General features: G+C 49.2%; 1 pseudogene; it reads left to right on the top strand.

Annotated features, from left to right (window-relative positions):
• Positions 1-5,189: 5,189 nt before the first annotated feature.
• LOC123172160 (cysteine-rich receptor-like protein kinase 10) lies at positions 5,190-7,410 on the top strand (annotated as a pseudogene).
• Positions 7,411-16,162: the final 8,752 nt, after the last annotated feature.

Raw genomic sequence — 16,162 nt, 5'->3', positions numbered from 1 at the left:
GCCCACCTAGCCGTTGGAACCGGCACTAATGGTCATATTAGTGCCGGCTCAAATTCAAACCGGCACTAATGTGCTTCACATTTGACCCTTTTTCTACTAGTGAAAGCAGACAAGCGATTCACACCAAGAAGGGCGAGGTCAATCTCCTCGTGACATACAAGCCACCAGCGCAGCCGCAGAACCCTCTCATCCCCGCTATAGGATAGAGGCGACTCTTCCAGCCTCATGGCTATCATCTTCAAGCTCTTGCAGTATCGAGTCCCCGGCACCACAAACACTACAACAATAACTAGGGGGAGACTTGTGTGAGATCTCACATTTTGAAAAAAATACATGTTCAAACATTTTTAAAAAAATTGTAGACACACAACAATGTTCGATGTACAACCTCAAAAAATTCCAGGTCCTAATTCAAGTTACATTAACAGAAACAAAAACGACAAAATCAGATGTGAATAGTGTCGAAGTACTATTCACGCAAAACTGTCACTATTCACGTTAATCTCTAAATGTACATCGAGTTTTGAGCTTATTTTTTCGGAGCTGTAGACATACCCCACATTGATGTTTCCAAATAATTTAAGAATTTTTTAATGTGTAATTTTTCTTTTTAGGGTTGATCTTACGATCTCACTAAAATATGAGATCTCATACAAGTCAACCCCACAATAACCAATGCGTATCATCAGAAGGAACCCATAGGGCTACAACAACCAGCTGTTGACTAGTGATCAAGGCAGGGTGTGGGGTCGTACAATAGTGATGATGAGCCTGGCACATCCGACGATGTCATGGTCCTCTTTGCCTCTAGGATTGAACCGAGATGTGAAACCAAAGGAGGACGCTTCTCACGGGATCAGAGGACAGGTCGGCAACAATGGCAATCGGCCCAGTGCTAGCAGTGCACGAATTGGCGAACGGTGGCCACGGGCACGACATTGACCAGTGTGATGGACGCGACCACTGGGAGGTCGAGGATTGACGGAAGCGGTGGCGGCCGTCTAGGGGTATAACATGGGTGGGACGGACGGCATGGTGGGGAGGCTTGAGGGAGAGCGTCTGATTTGTGAGAGCACCCTAAAAAACCAAGACCTGAACGTGGTGGAAAACCGGATAGGGTGGGAGGGATCGCAGTACGTCGAGGTAGGCGATTTTTTGATCGATGGAGCGGCGGACTACGTACCAACTCCCCACCTAAAAGTAGAGATACTATCTACGTATAACTTAAAAAACATACCTCAGTCTCTCAAAGCCATTTACCGTACCTAACTCCACACCAACCAGACTGGCTTTTGGTTTATATGGCGGCTAGGAATAAATACTACTCCGCCCAATCCATATTATTTCCTCGGTTCCTAAATATAAGTCTGTTTTATAGTTTTTAATATGGACTATATATGAATGTATATAGGCATTGTTCAGAGTGTAAATTCAGCCATTTTGCTCTGTATGTAGTTTATATTGAAATCTTTGAAATGACATATAATTAGCAACGGAGGAAGTACTTGTCTTAAACTTATCTAGATACGAACACTAGACAAGTAGTATAGATTGAAGGGAGTAGTGTTCTCGGTGTGTTATGCGCCAGTTCAAGAATGAAACAGGTAATTTTCCCGCCTTTGAACATGTATATATACACACCGGACCCAAGCAATACAATGCGTGGAGTTCTCCAAGATTACACATCCGACCACGAAGCGAGTGTTCAGAGTAGAATACAATGCGTGGAGTTCTCCAAGATTACACATCCGACCACGAAGCGAGTGTTCAGAATAGGTAGATCAGATGGCCACCAGGGACGCTCGGGTCGAGCGATCCGACGGTCCAGCATAGAGAACTCCTAGAGCCTCCTCCGACTTGTCATCCTAAGGCCTTGTTCGGTTCCACAGGGTTTCAAGGGGTTTGGAGCAGATTGGCAGGGATTAAATCCCCCTCCAATTCTCTCCAATCCCCTTTTGGTGGGGATTAACTAAACAAGGCCTAAAGAATTGTCTTGCCTCATTCATATGAATAAAATAAATTTTGAGTAGATATGTAGATTCCATCAACATCACAGGAAATTAATAAGTATTTCTATGAAATCCCCGTACTCGTTTCCTACAAACCGAATGCATCTGAAGAAAAAATTCTAAGAAATCTTTCTTCCAATGTTTTTAGGTAAAAATCCTTCGAACAGAAGGGAAAGGTGTGGTAGCACCCGGGACTCCCGGCACCCCCTTATCTGCCCCGTTCAGTCGCTCTGACATTCGCGTTAGGTTCTGACCGGGAACAGTTCATTTGCAGCACCAGCTTGTTTGTCAGCCATTTGCCTCATCTAATACGTACTAGAGGTGGAGAACTGAGCAGTAGGATAGGCAGTGGGTATTTGTGTATGCCTAGACTATTCAAGTAGACCTGCAATACAAAGCAGCATTGCAGCGCATGTCACAGATCCTCAGGGCTACTGCTATGCATGAACGGTGGGATAGGAGGGAGAGACACCTGGGTACTAAATATCCGGTCTCCAGAAGGGAATGAGGACAAGGGTCACTGTTGCTGTGGAAGAGTCGTAGAATATCAGACGAAGAAAACAGAAGGAAAAAAGAGAGTTGGAGCTGCCCTCGCTTGACCGACGACTCCAAGTTCCACCAAACCCAAGAATCCTCTGCTTGATCTGCTTGACCGACGACCTCAGTCCGTCTACTCTTGGGTTCTGGGCACTCCTTTCTCTATCAAGTCGCTGTTTGCAGTCAACCAGTCCACGCTGCCGTGGTACATCTCGTGATCGATCTTTGCTCAACTCCACGGCCGGCTTACGCTGCCAGACAGAGCACTATCGCCATGGCAACGATGCCCATCCGGCGCCATGCTACTCTCTCCGACTACTTGACCACCATTTTATTGCTTTCGTTGCTATTTTTTCATAGTTGATAAGTACTACCTCCGTAGAGAAATATAGAGCATTCGGATCACTACTTTAGTGGTGTAAACACTCTTATATTTCTTTTACGAAGGGAGTAGTAGTATAAAATAAGTTTGACACGACATTGTTTGACAGCGACAAACTAAACCCTTAGTTCCGCGTGTGGAGATTTAGAGCATCTCCAGCCGCGTCCCCAACGGGTCCTTTTCAGATGTTTTTTTCATGCCGGCGCCCAAAAAGCGGCCAGCCGCGCCCTCAGGAGCCCGTTTTCGTTTTTCGGAGGCTTGGACCGAAATTGGCGCCGGCAGCCCCAGGCCAAACCTGGCGCGCTGGGGGCGCTCGGGGGCGCCGGGGCGAGCGGTTTTGACGCGAAAGAGCCGCGGGCCCGTCGAGTCAGCGGCACGTGCCCCGTCTTCGCCAGAACGCCTCGGTTTCCTGCGGGAATCAATGAAAAGGCTGTCGCCGGTCAGCCTTGCCATTAATTCCTCACGGGCGGCGCGTCATGGGCTGGCGGGCGCGGCGATGCCTCCCCTTCCGCCACACGTTCACAGGACGCGGGGCTATAAAACCAGAGGGCCCCCTCGCCGCTGGCCACACCAGCCCGAGCCGCCGAGCCCAAACCAGCTGCCGTCCATCCCGTCCGCCGCCGAGCTCTGCCGCTCTCCCCTCCCCTCCCCTCCCCTTCCCTTTTCCTCTCCATAGCCGAACGCTTCCCCGGCGACGCCGCGACGGCCAATGACTTCGGCCGCCGCCAGCTCCAGGAGTGGGAGGCGTACCTCCTGTTCGAGGTGAACATCCCGGCGCTGCCGGACATGCGGGCCGACGGAGTGGAGGCTCAGCAACGGGGGCGCCCCCATCCCCCCGGTGCCCGACGTCGATGGGCGCCCCGGCATCTTCGCCGCCGAGGTCGACCGCGTGAGGACGTCCCTGCCGGAGGACCAACGCGCTCTCCCCCAGTACGCCGCATGCTCTCCCCCAGTACGCCGCTGACAACCATGCGGCGTGGGCGAAGTACTTCCGGCGCCGGCAGGTGTAGCGACTGGCGTCGACGAACGGGGCGCCGGTGGTGGGCGGCGTCAAGAACAGCGACGACCGCCGCGTCTGGTGGGGCGTCCCGGGCCGCACACTCCGCGAGGTGCTGGCGTACCTCGAGGGCGGCAATGACCCGCCGCTGGCATACCCTGCCGCCGCAGCCGTCCCGCCCCCACGCGGGAGCGCCGGGCCATGGGTGCCTAGGAGGTTCGGCTCCTCCTCCTCTTCCTCATCACAGTCGTCCTCCCGCTCCTCCTCCCACTCTACCGGCTCGCCCACGTTGTTCGGCATCAAGGCGGAGCCTGCTGCGGAGACGCCGCTCGGCCGGCGGCATCGTCATCAACGAGGGCGGCAGGCGCGCCCCGTCCTCGGCTCCTCCGCGCTACGTCAAGCAAAAGAAGGAGCCGGGGCTCGCCGCCGTCAAGACGGAGCCGGGGCTCCCCGTCGTGAAGACGTAGCCCGGGCTCGCCAGCGACGTCAAGGAGGAGGAGCTCGACGACCTGGTGGCCCTCAAATGGGGGCGCGATGACTGGGCGCAGCTGGAGCTGGAGCGCCAGCGCCTCGCGTATGAGCACTTCGAAGTTCGGCGCCGTGGCCGGGACGAAGGAGGCGTCGTCGTCCTCGATGACAGCGATGACGACACGCCGCCGCCATCGGTCTGCCATGGAGACGCCGGCAGGGGTCCAGCAGGGGCGGCCGCGCCATCAAGAAAGAGAAGGCCGCCGCCACCGACGATGAGGACGGTGGCGACGTCGGCGACTTCGCCGCGCTGAGCGACTTCTTCGCCCCGTAGTTGTGTTTTTTTAATAACTTATGTAATAAACGCTGAACTTGTCAAATATTATGTGAAGTTGGCTGAATTTAGCCGAACGTTTTGTCCAATTTGCCGAACTTTGCCGATTTCATTTTTTTCAAAAAGAAAAAACCATGTTTGGGGCGACTCTGGGGCGAGCGGCTGGGAACCTGCTTACCCCCGCGCCGATTTTAGCGCCGGCTCGCCCCAGGGTGCGCGTAAATTCACCGCCTGGGGGCCAACGGCCGGAGATGCTCTTAAATGTCGTTTTTCGTTGTTATTGGACTGTGGGGGTCTACTACCAAGCCATATCAGTTGTGTGTCAGCGTGTCATTCCTTGGGACGGTAAAGGTGAATTTAACAAAAAAATTAAGCCTTCAAAGTGAATTTCTCCAGGTCAATAATTAAATATAAAGTTTTTACGTACCCGCTTTCTAGTTTCTAGGACATCATCAGTTACGTATGGAGGTATATTTTGGTACTTACAAAGTTGGTATACATTTGCAGAAGGACCAAAACACAAGATAAGTACAGTTATAGTAGTAACAATTGCAGTGCTTACGAGTGCCGCACCAGTCGCTGTCGTCATAGCATGGTATTACATTTGGAGGAGGAGGAGGATGACGACGAGGAGACAGAGACAAGAAGCAAAAATATTAGAACCAAGTAAATTCTCTTAACCATTTTGAATTATTAAATTTTAGTACCACAAGTATGTAATAAATCACTTTAGTGGATGGATTTTTAATAACCAAGTTCTGCTGAAAAGATTAAGTACCAATATGTGTACCTATAAGAAAAGGGAGATCCCTAGAAATTTTCAGCTAGACCCTACGTATTCCAAAATAACTTTTAATGTTGCTCTCATTGTTTACTTTGTCTCTTCCAACAGAATCAACAAGCCTGGATGACGCTCGCAATATGGAGTCTCTCCTCCTTGATCTATCAACACTAAAAGTTGCTACAGATGATTTTGCTGAACATAAAATGCTTGGCGAGGGAGGTTTCGGTGTAGTTTACAAGGCATAGGTCCCACTGTACGATTTTTTTAATGGATTGATATCTGTTCGTTAGAGCGTGTTCAGATGTGTGGTGTTTCATTTAAAGGTGTTAGTATTTTGTTAGTTCTAATGTCAAAAGCATTCAAGAAAATTACATAAGCCAAAAAAGCCCTTGAAATTTCCTTATTAACCATTGTGCAGGGAGACCTACCTGAAGGCCAAGAAATAGCGGTAAAGAGGCTCTCACAGACTTCCCGACAAGGAATAGAAGAGCTGAAAACCGAGCTGCTTTTGGTTGCCAAGCTGCACCACAAGAATCTTGTCAGGCTAATTGGTGTTTGCTTGGAGGAACATGAGAAAATACTTGTGTATGAGTACATGCCAAATAGAAGTCTTGATACAATTTTGTTTGCTAAAATTTTCTCACTGTGTTTTGTTTTCACAAAGGAAAACATCCGCTACAAGGATAGTGCCAAGTTCTACCAAAGAAAAATTACAACTTTATAATAATTGATATTTCTTCTTTGAGTAACAGATGCTGAGGAATCCAAGAAGCTAGATTGGGGGAAGAGATCCAGGATTATAAATGGAATAATTCGGGGCTTACAATATCTTCACGAAGATTCACAACTGAAGATAGTTCACCGGGACCTCAAAGCAAGCAATATCCTTTTAGACTCTGATTATAATCCTAAGATCTCTGACTTCGGCTTAGCAAAGATATTTGGAGGGGATCGATCACAAACTGTTACACATCGCATTCTGGAGCATAGTACGTATGGTCTGCAGTAGCATATTAATATGTCAATCATACTTAATTTTTTTTAAACACTGTCAATCATGTTTGGTTTGATGCTAAATTTTGTTGTGCCAATGTTTGGCATTGGCTTAAATATTGGCTACTAATTGGTTAGCTACCAAATTGTCTAGCCAAACTCACATTAAGTTCGCACAAAAAAACTCACATTAAATTTCATTTTTTTGGCAAGTCTTGGTATTGCCAAAATGAGCAATAACCCAATACGTACATTGGCTAGCCAAATTCTGGTAGCAAACCAAGCATGTCCTAAAAGTTCATCACACTGAAAAGCTACCCTCCTGTTTCAGTGGGTACATGTCGCCCGAATATGCAATGCGTGGTCAGTATTCCATCAAGTCAGATGTATTCAGCCTAGGTGTTCTAATTTTGGAGATCATCACCGGAAGAAGAAGCCATGGACCCTACGACTCGGAGCATGATACTGATCTCATAAACATTGTAAGTAATAGCATGTTCCTGACAGCTAAGCTAGCTCTCACTATTATAGTAGTTTCTCAGAAGAGTTAACTTGGATCTCTTGTAGAATTCTGAATGATTGAGTCCCAATTTGATGCAGGCATGGGAACACTGGACCAAGGAAAGAGCGGCGGAGTTGATAGATCCAACCTTGAGGAATCATTGTCCCACTGACCAGTTGCTGAAATACATTCACATAGGCCTATTGTGTGTCCAGTAAAAACCCGCAGACAGGCCGTTGATGTCAGCGGTGAATGTCATGGTTAGCAGTAGCACTGTGAGTCTTCCTTCTCTGTCCAGGCCAGGTTTCGGCGCCCAGGAGATTGGGGCTAGCTCCATATCGGAAGAAAATCCTGCGAAAGCGTCGTCAAATAAGATGTCCATCACAGAACTTGAGCCCAGATGAGATGGTCTTGATTCAGACCTGACGGCATTGGTGCTACTCCTTGTTGCTGTTCGTGATAATGGGCTTGGACTTAATCATGCCATTTGTTTGGGGAGGTAGTTTAGTGCAAAGCTAATGCATGGATGCATCCTCCCAGATAAACATCTCATAGAAGCTTAGAAGATTACATCCACATGGCAGGATGCATGCCCTATAATCTTTTCAAGCAATGTATGGAAACATCAGGTCGGGATATAAGAATATAACCAGCTGGATTGTTTTTATATATATAGAAGTTGCCTACGCTATGTCGGGACTGGAGTGACTATCAGATCCGGCCTGCCTTTTTATTTTTGCAGGGAGATCCGGTCTGCTTTACCAACCCTTGCTTGGATTCCAATGCTGGATATATATACTATATTCTCAATATCGGCACGTTAATCCCTGTAAACAGGTTCCATATGAAGTCAAGAGGCAAAGCAATAAACTGTGGCATGACAACATTTCTGTAACAAGTATCGTAACATAAACAGATGAACATGCAATTCAATTAATTATAATTGCATACTCTAGTCTGGATGCGTACAGACGATCCGATTATTGAGAATACATGGTAATGCTTGGCTTACTTTTAGCTATATTGGTCAAATAAACTTACCAGTCGAAGCTCCTGTTTAGTCGATAGCAAGTGTTTTTCAGTCCTTGCACAATCGCCACCATTAGTATCATCGTCAACATTGATTGGCCATGGCAAACTCCCATTGTTCACTGGTTGTGTGGCTTGGTGTGTTCTTAAAGAAACTAAGCAAACCAATACTAGATGATCAAAAAATTGACTTTGTACTACATAATGATTTTAAGCAAATGGCATACAATCTTCCTCTCCAAAAACTCTTTGCGTTCCTTTGCTCTACATGCTCCAGAAAATCAGAATATATTTTTTGTGAAAAGGGGGTTCGCCCCAGCCTCTGCATCAAAACAATGCATACAGCCAATATTATTAAAAAGCTAAATGTTCAACATAAGTCTTGAAGTCTCGAACAAGGAAGAAAAAAAGGCTCACGAAGAGCTAAACAATACTCCCTCGATTCCATAATATAGTGCCTATAGATTTTTTGAAAAGTCAAACCTCATAAACTTTGACCAAGTTTATGGAGAAAAACATTTACATCTAGAGTGCGTAACATATATCACTAGATTCATCATAAGATGTAGTTTCACATTATATATTTTTGGAATTGTAGATATAAGTATTTTTCTCTACAAACTTGGTCAAAGTTTGTAAAGTGTGACTTCTCAAAAAATCTATAGGCACTATATTATGGAACAGAGGGAGTAGTAGAAAAGGCACAGCCGGCTGGCATAAAAAGGTAGGAACACTAAATGCCTATCCTATTACATGACCGCCATCCAAACTGGTTGAAAATATTCTGTACTACCATCTCCCATCGGGTAGACCCAGTAACCAAACGCTCCCTAGCCTCCGTCGAAGTGAGTAGCGACCACATACGGATCAACGCAGTGGCTCTGAAGATAACCTGCGAAAAAATGAATATTTGATGTTCTGTTAAAGACCAAATCATTTCTGCAGTTCCAGACTACCCATAATAAAGCACATACTCCTACACGAATTTGTCTCGCTACATCGGAATCTATCTCATCAAGTCACGTCCCAAATAACGTGTTGATAGAATTCATGGGAGTAATGTTAAAAGCTATGTGAAACAGCCGCCAAATAATTTTTGCTAGAGGACAATCAAGAAAGAGGTGTTTGATTGATTCATGTTGGTCGCAGAAGCTACATCTTGTAGCTCCTGTCCAATTGCGTTTTGCCAAATTATCCTTAGTTAAAATAACTTGTTTATGCACAAACCACATAAACACTTTGATTTTAAAGGTACTTTAACTTTCCAAACATGTTTCGATCTAGGAATCACGCTAGAGTTAATAACATCCAAATACATGGATTTAACCGAGAACTCTCCATTCTTAGTTAGTTTCCAACATAACTGATCGGGCTGTTGAGACAGCTGAATATCCATCAATCTTCTCACAAGATTGAGCCAAGCTTTCCAACGGTTTCCCACTAGCCTCCTCCGAAATTGAATATTGAGGGGAGTGGACTGCAGCACTGTTGCAATGTAAGCGTCTCTATGCTGAACAATGTTATATAAAGAAGGATATTGGAGTGCGAGGGGCGTCTCCCCTAGCCATGTATCCTCCCAGATCCTTGTAGCGGTACCGTTGCCAACTATGAACCTTATCCTATTGAAAAAGAGTGGTCTAACTCTCATCAATCCTTTCCAAAAAGGCGAATCAGTCGGCCTCACTGTCTCCTGGGACAAGGTTCTAGAGTGAAGGTACTTATTACGCAAGATCTGAGCCCTTGTGGCCTCCGTCTCGACAGAAAGCTTAAACAACCACTTGCTAAGGAGACATCTGTTCTTCAATTCCAGATTCTCAATACCTAGACCCCCTTGGTCTTTCGGCCTACAAATGATATCCCATTTAGCAAGTCTGTACTTTCGCTTAAGTTCATCACTCTGCCATAAGAAGCGTGATCGATAGAAGTCTAGCCTCTTCTGGACTCCAACCGGTACCTCGAAAAAGGAGAGAAGAAACATGGGCATACTCGTGAGGACCGAATTAATGAGAATTAACCGTCCTCCGTATGACATGAGCTTACCTTTCCAGCAGCTCAATTTCTTCTCAAATCGGTCCTCAATGCACTTACATTCTCTGTTGGTCAGCTTACGATGGTGAATAGGTATACCTAACACGTGAAAGGTAAAGCCCCCAATTCACAACGAAACAATTGTTTGTACGCATCTTGGTCATCATTAACTCTTCTGAGGCAGAACAATTCGCTCTTGTCAAGGTTAATCTTTAACCCGGACAACTGTTCGAATAAGCATAACACGAGCTTCATGTTTTGCGCTTTTGCCAGGTCGTGCTCCATGAAGATGATAGTGTCATCAGCGTACTATAGAATGGATACACCTCCATCAACTAAGTGCAGGACGAGGCCACCTACCTGACCCACGTCCTTAGCCCTTCCTATCAGAATTGTCAACATATCGACCACTATGTTGAACATAGGTGACATCGGATCTCCGTGCCTCGGCCCTTTTTGTGTTTGGAAATAGTGACCTATGTCATCATTCACTTTAATCCCAACGCTCCCTTTTTGTGTGAAAGAGTCAACCTGGTGTCTCCAGGCCTGATCAAAACCTTTCATACGCAATGCCTGTTGAAGGAAGGGCCATTTGGCCTTATCGTGCGCTTTCTCACACTAGTGCAGAACCGGGCAATAGCACCGGTTCGTAAGGCCCTTTAGTGCCGGTTCGGTAACCGGCACTAAAGTGTAGGCACTAAAGCCCCCCCCCCTTTAGTACTGGTTCAGCACGAACCGGTCCTAAAGGGCAACCACGTGGCACGAGCTAGCTTCGGGGGCAGGGAGCCCTTTAGTACCGGTTGGTGTTGTCGTGGTTCTAACTCTTACAGTGATGTAGGGGGGTAAGTATGGAGAGGCTAGATGTCAGCTATTGAGAAGTTGTAAACACACCAAGATGTACGAGTTCAGGCCCTTCGCGGAGGAAGTAACAGCCCTACGTCTCGGTGCCCGGAGGCGGTCGATTGGATTACTGGCGTGTGAATAACAGGGGTGTGAACCCTTCATACTGAGGAGGGGGTGGCTTATATAGAGTTCGCCGGCCCCCTCCTGCCCTCAGTAATGCAGGGTTTGAGGTACATTTAAGGTCGGGTGTTACTGGTAACACCCCTAATAAAGTGTTATGATGACCATAAAGACTACTTAACAGCTGACTGTTTGCCTGCGGAGTGACTGTAGGTCTCCTGGCGGTCGAGTGGTTGGCTTCATGGTCGAGTGACAGCTTTCTGGTCGAGTGTCTTGAGTCCGTTGAGTGGGATACCTTCAAGTCGATTGAAAGGTGACTTTCTCCTAGGGATGTCCTAGGGTAGGGCTCTTTGGACAGGTCCGTGCCCCTACCCTAGGTACATGTCTTCATCATTAGCCCCCGAATGGATCGAGGTTAGAGTGGGGAAAGAGTTGGAGATCTTTTCGACTGGTTCTTTGGGCTACGTGAGCGCCTCGTTTTGGGTTAATCGTCACGGATGATGTTTCCAACCTTTTTTAGTCACCTTGATCCATTCCAGGCCTTTCGTAGAGTGAATTTCTTTGCTTGTGACATACCGAGCGCCGGCGTGATCGGGGTCTTCTGTTTTGACAAGTTGTTCTGTGGCCCGCGGATGTCGTAGGATTCAGATTTTGGGAAGCGCGCGGGACGGGAGCGGCCACAGTAATCGGAAGCGATAAAGCGGAAGCTCCTCGATCCCCACGTCGCCTTTTTGCCACGTACTGCGCGCGCGTCTGCTGCGGGATTTGACTGGATAGCCTGGGCCTACCAGTCAGCCACTCGGAAGCGGTCCCTTATAAATCGCCGGCTCGGTGTTTCCAAGCAATGCGCTCTCTTCTCCTCCTTTCTCCTTCCTCTCTCCCTTCGCAAGCCCTTCCGCCACCTCCGTTCTCGCCCTAGCGCAGCAGGCCCGTGCGAGACTTCGCCGGCGACGATGACGAAGGGCAAGACCTCCGCTCTGGAGCGCGCGAAGAAGGCGGCGGCGCAGGGGAAGGGAAAAAGATCGGCTCGGGGCGGATCCTCCTCTAGGACCGCTCTGCCCAAAGGTTGGATCCAGGGCGACTGGATGCCGTCGGTGCTCCGTCAAGAGGATCTCGATGACATGGTCGAGGGGGGAGTCATCCCCCACCAAGCTGCGCGTCTTCCGGGGGGAGAGATCGAACCTCAACCCCACGTCGGTGAATGTGTGCTCCTAGCCACCCACATCGACCGAGGGTTTTCTCTGCCACCCCATCCCTTTTTCCGGAGTTTCCTTAACTTCTTCGGAGCGCAGCTCCATCACTTCACTCCCAACTCCATCGCCGCTTACATTTCTATGTGTGAGGCCTTCTTGGGTTGCCGCCCCCACTGGGGACTCTTCAAGCACATATTTACATGTCGCTCTCAATCGGTCGAGAAGGCCAAGTCGAGTGACGAGAGGACGCAGGTGATACAGCTGTGCGGGGGTCTGGCGATCCAGGCGAGGGGGAAGAGTTGTTTTCCTTCCATCACTTTCCCGGAGTCGGTCCGCGGTTGGCAGGCAACCTGGTTCTACTGTCAAGACCAGGCGACCCCAAGGCAGTCGACTAGACTTCCTCCGTTCTCTCTCGACCGAGCTGAAAAGCCTGCTTCTCTGAAAGTGTCGCCGGAGGAAAGGGCCCAAGTCAAAGTGTTGGCCGGTCGAGTGGTCGAGCTTGTCCGCGAGGGTGTGACTGGGATGGACCTGCTGGAGGTCTTCCTCCAGAGGTGCATTCATCCGCTCTAGGCCCGTGACCACCCGATGTGGTTGTACTCTGGTCTCAATGACACCACTCGGACCCATCCGGAGGAGGTCACCGACGAGATGCTGGAGGGGTGGCTGTCGAGCATCACGGGGAACAAAGACAACCCCCGAGGAGCCAGGAGGATAACTCCACTCGACAATTCGTATGAAGTGGACCAGGTATGCCTTGATGTTCCTGACTGAAATCTTGTTTTCTGCTTTGGTCTTTCTTGAGTTGGTCGATTGACTTTTGTCTTGTCTATTGCTTTCGAGGCGACCACCGAGATGTACTCGACGCCGAACGGGGCTCAGGAGCCACCTGTGGAAGGGGAGGCGAGCGGAGGTGAGAGTGGGGACGACCAAGGCGAGTGGGAGTCCGACGGTGAAGGAAAGGGAGACGACAACATCGACTCCAGCGAAGAGGAGGAGGAGGAGGTCGAACCCCCTCGCTCGGAGGGGCGGTCCAAGCACACACACGACCCAGTGCGGGAACGTGGCAAGGCGACTGCTTCTGTTGGGCAGTCGTCGAAACGCCCTCGGACCTCTTCTCCTACGCCGACTGGGAAGGTTCCCAAGCACCCACGCACGACGCTATCCAAGCCGCCCAAGGCCCTGCCCAAGATGAAGATAGCTGTCCCTACCATTTCCGGGTAATAATAAAACTTGCTTTCCTTCGTCGACCATGGACAGATCCTTGGTCAATTCATTGAGCTAACTGACTGACTTTCAAGATTTGCAGCGCTGCTACTTCTGAGGTCTCCGCCAAGGACGGTGACCAAGAGATGGAGGATGCTGTTACCTCCAACCCTGGTACGGTTACTGACGTTCTGCTTTGAGTCGACTGATCATTTATTGCAACCCTGGTCGATTGAACCTTTCCTTTGTAGCCCCTCCTCATGTTATCGACCTCCCGGATGATGACGACAACGGTCCGTTCAGAGTGAGGAGGCACAAGAGGGCGTCGGCTGCCAATACCCCCCAGTCCGCTCTGGCGTCCGAGGCCGAGGGTCGGGATGGTGGTGACACCACTCGGGCTTCAGTGACCTTCGCCGTTCCTCTGGCGAGTGCGCGGCCCTCGTCGTCGACTGCGGATCCGTCTTCCCTTTTTGCTGCGTATCCCGTCCCTGAGGACCAAGCGGCTGCTGCAAAGGAGGCTATACGCCAGGCGGGGATCATGATGGAGCAAGTGAAGATGGCTCGGGAGGCCAGCCAAGCAGCCTATGACGCGAGTTCGGCTCTTCAGAGCAACGTCCAGGTCAGTCGACTCAACACTTGGTCTGTTATGATATGTTGTTTGAAGAGTCTCTTTTCCGAAGATCTTTTGTATCTGTGTCTGTACACCCACTGGGTGTGTCTGCCAATCCTTGGACGAGTGGGGGCACGCTAAGTGCACCCACTGGGTGTAGTCCCCGAGACTACCGTGGACTGCTGGCAGTCACTGTAGTGTTTACATTGTGTTGCTGTAGCTGTATTTCTTCACTTGGTTTGGTCGGGTCAGGTCGAGTGGAACTGTATCCGGTCGACTGCGGGCAGTCGACTTTTTCTCTCTTTTTTTTGGTCGAACCAGTGGGGGCATGCTAAGTGCACCCACTGGGTGTAGTCCCCGAGACTACTGTCGAATGTTTTTGATTCGGCCGTGGTCTTAGAAACGTCATCATTGTGTCTTAGTTACTCGGAAGCAACTTATCTTGGATGTCTGTCGACTGATTTTTCTTTTTATAGAAATCTTGCGAACTTGTAGCTCGCTATACTGAGTTGGAGAATCAGCAGATCCAGCTCAACCTTAACTTGAAGCTTGCTCAAGAGAATTTTAAGAAGGCGCAAGAAGAAGCAAAAGGTATGGCTGGTGAGGTTCTCCATTCTTAATGGGTGGCTTTTCTTTCTTGTCCATTCTTGATGTTGGTTCCACTCGACGCGCCGCAGATAAACTGGAGGAAGCTCTGAAGAAGAAGGATCAAGACCTTGCGGAGGCACAGAGGGAGGCCTCGAGCAAAACGAAGCTCGCAGAAGAGAAACTGGCTTCGGTCGGAGCTCTTGAACAGGAGAACTCCAGACTGAAAACTGCTCTCGAGACAGCTAATCGAGATGCCAGTCGACTGAAGAAGGAGAAGATGGCTCTGCACGACAAGGGGGCGAGCTGGCGGGGAAGGCAAAAGATCTGGAGGCTTATCTAGGAGGACTCGCCAAGAAGCTGTTCGTCATGCTCGAAGGTAATTACTCTGTCCCGACTGTCTTGCAGTTTACCGAGCCTGTGTGGGGCCACTGTCTTACTCTTGAATCGTGTTTGCAGAATTCTGCCAGAACTTTGAAGAGGATACCAGTCGAGTGGAGCCAAGCTTGGAACCTGTTAACTCTCTTGTGAAGGACGAGGCTACAATGAACGTGCTCCGTCTGGAGTCTCGCACTGCCAGCGTCGTTGACTATCTATCTTGGCTGAAAGTTGCTATGTCGCGGATCGACACATCACTCTGGCCTGGGGCGATGCTTTAGAATGACCTCGAGTCTCTGATGGCTCGACTTAACGAAGTCCCAGGTCGAGTGGCGGAATGGAAGAAATTTGCTGCTAGATGTGGTGCTGATGTCGCTCTGTCTCTGGTCCGCGTCCATTGCAAGGAGGCGCGAGAAGAAAAGCTGGCGGCCATCCAAGTTGCCAATACCAGGAATCACAGCTTTCAAGACTTCATGGAGACTTTCATCGCTGCTACCACCCGTATTGCCGACGGGATCGACTTGGATGAGTTCGTCGCCCCTTCCAGTCCTCTCCTGAGGAGTGAAAAACTTTAAATTTACCTCGGAATGCCGAGTGGATTCGTAACCGTTTAAACTCTGCCTTAAATTTGCCTCGGGATGCCGAGTGGAATCGTAACAGTTAAACTCTGCTGAGCCGAGGCTCGAGTACTTTGAGGTCTGGGACCTTTTAGGCTTTATCTGAACTTGGTTTCTCGTTGGATATCTTCATGGTTTGATTCGTCGAGTGGAACTTGATCTTCACTCGGAATAACCTTGTATTTGCGACGCGGCTCCGAGGGAGAAGGTAGCAGTCGACTCGCGAATTGGGCTGTGTCCTGTACTTAGGCGAGCGCTGTGCTGCAGCTAAGCCCCCGAGTGGGAGGTTTGCTCTCCACTCGGTAGGATTTTTAAACACTTAGGCGAGCGCTGGGCTGCAGCTAAGCCCCCGAGTGGGAGGTTTGCTCTCCACTCGGTAGGATTTTTAAACACTTAGGCGAGCGCTGGGCTGCAGCTAAGCCCCCGAGTGGGAGGTTTGCTCTCCACTCGGTAGGATTTTTTAAACACTTAGGCGAGCGCTGGGCTGCAGCTAAGCCCCTGAGTGGAAGGTTTGCTATCCACTCGGTAGGATTTTTAAATACTTAGGCGA

The sequence above is a fragment of the Triticum aestivum genome, unplaced genomic scaffold (assembly GCF_018294505.1).
Source record: "Triticum aestivum cultivar Chinese Spring unplaced genomic scaffold, IWGSC CS RefSeq v2.1 scaffold101682, whole genome shotgun sequence".
Lineage (NCBI taxonomy): Eukaryota > Viridiplantae > Streptophyta > Magnoliopsida > Poales > Poaceae > Triticum > Triticum aestivum.
Note: the sequence above shows the minus strand (reverse complement) of the source record. Positions and strands in the feature narration are given on the sequence as shown.